The sequence below is a fragment of the Fopius arisanus genome, unplaced genomic scaffold (genome assembly GCF_000806365.1).
Source record: "Fopius arisanus strain USDA-PBARC FA_bdor unplaced genomic scaffold, ASM80636v1 scaffold00053, whole genome shotgun sequence".
Taxonomy (NCBI): Eukaryota; Metazoa; Arthropoda; class Insecta; order Hymenoptera; family Braconidae; genus Fopius; species Fopius arisanus.
This window is the reverse complement of record NW_011887792.1, coordinates 191,888-193,889: the sequence shown is the minus strand read 5'-3', so window position 1 is coordinate 193,889 and position 2,002 is coordinate 191,888.

The following is a 2,002-nucleotide window of genomic DNA, read 5'->3' as shown; positions in this document are numbered from 1 at the left end:
AAAAAAAAGCTGTACACCCGAAATTCATATCGTTTGAGATTGAAGGATGACGAGATAATTGAAATTAATTGGCACAGGTGGATGTACGGGTTGGCAAAAGCAATACAGTATGTTGTGCGGATAACCGGTGAAAAGGAGATTGGAGAATAGGTCTGGAGGGGACAGTGAAACTCACAGGTAAATTTTCATATATTCATCCTCTCGACAGAACTTGAAATAATTTTGGAATAATTTTTCCAGTCGAAGTGAAACTCTGAATTTTTTAAAATGAATCTCAAAAAAATTGGAGGCAATTTTTAGAAGGAACTTTTCATTTTTTATCTCGACAGAACTTCGACTAATTTTGGGATAATTCTCATTCTAGTTAAAGTTGTGATCCAAAACTTTTTTTGGGGTTGGGGGTTAAGGGGGAACTTTTTGGGACGAACTTTCTCTACACTTTTTCTCGATCGGACTTGGGCTAATTTTCGACCAATTTTGGGATAAATTTGAAATTTGAAATTTCAAGTTGAAATGGTTATCCGAGATTTTTTTTCATAATTGAGAGGGACTTTTTAGGAGCAGCGGGGAGGGACTATAGTTGGGTGGGAGGATGGAGTGCTGGCAAGGCCGTCACAGAGAGAGAGTTTGTGGGCGATGGGGGGATGGACGCGGTTACCATGGCAACCATGGCTGGGCCTCGACTAATGTCTCGCCGCGTCTTCCAATGGATTTCTCTCCGGTTATACACTATCTGGCATTCAAAACCAGGGCTGATCCGTATCTCCGAGAGTATCATCGAGTGTATCGGAGAATTTATATTTTTCAAGATTTTTTTTCTTGACGGGGTGGGCCGGAGGGTGGTAAGGGGGTGGGGTGGCGTCTATTGTAGAAATTCAGGTGTAGATTCCCTACGGAAATATTGACATATTAAAAAATTCACTTTAAAAATACTATTCTTAATTCGTGATGATCGCAATCATTGCAGGTGCTTATTTTTCGTTGCATTTCAATCTTCATAAAATTTAGAATTGAATAATTAATGGCGTTTGGTGGACGAAATTTAAATAAAAAACTGCATGAATAATCTTGCTGTCGATATTCATCGTAAATGTTAAACTACATAAAACGATTCCCGATAAATTCTGCATTTTGATTCCGGGTTAATGAGTCATTGAGGAATTTGGTTGGTAGTCCACCCGAATTTTCAATGAATTATGATCCCTCACAGGTTTACTGGCATATAGCCGGGTGTGCTCAGCTGAGCGTTGAATATCCCGTCGGACGGCTAAAATCCGAGTACATGTCAGCGAGCCAGTGCGATCAATTTGATCAAAATGTCATTTTATCCTCGACAAAATTTCAATTTTACATTCTTAAACTGGCCGAAAAAACGGGGAACATACGAAAAAAAAAATATAATTTTTATGATAATTTTAAAATTAAATAAGACACTTGGAAAAAATTATGAACTTTGCTATTAATTATTCGGAGATTAATTGGAATGACATATTCGGTTGTACCTCCAGCGGAGAATTCTTGAAGTGGATAGAAAAAAATTCTTAACATTTTTATCGATCGGCCGGTGTGAGACCCCGATGGAATCCACATGTTGTATGTCACCTAGGACACACTTTACGGTTTCTCAGCACGGAGGTGAGTTAACCGTCGCCCTCGGGTGATCCATAAGTGTCTATACCAGAGGGTTATAACGTTTTCCTGAAATAGACTATAACCTAATATAAGATAATGCCCCGGTGCCTGCGATGTCTCAAAAACCCAAGAAAGATAGAAAGAAGGATCTTCCCAATAAAATATGATGTACACTCCGATGTACTGTAAAAATGTATGAAAATTCGAGCCTCTGAACAGCTGATCACAATGAAATAAAACTGAAACAGGCAATTCCGCGTGATTTCACTCTCGTGCGTCTTCGGCTGCTGCCGCTCGGCCTCGCGTTCGTTCGTGCGCGCTCGAGACCCGAAGCATTCGGTCACTCAAGAGACAAAAACCCGTTATCCCG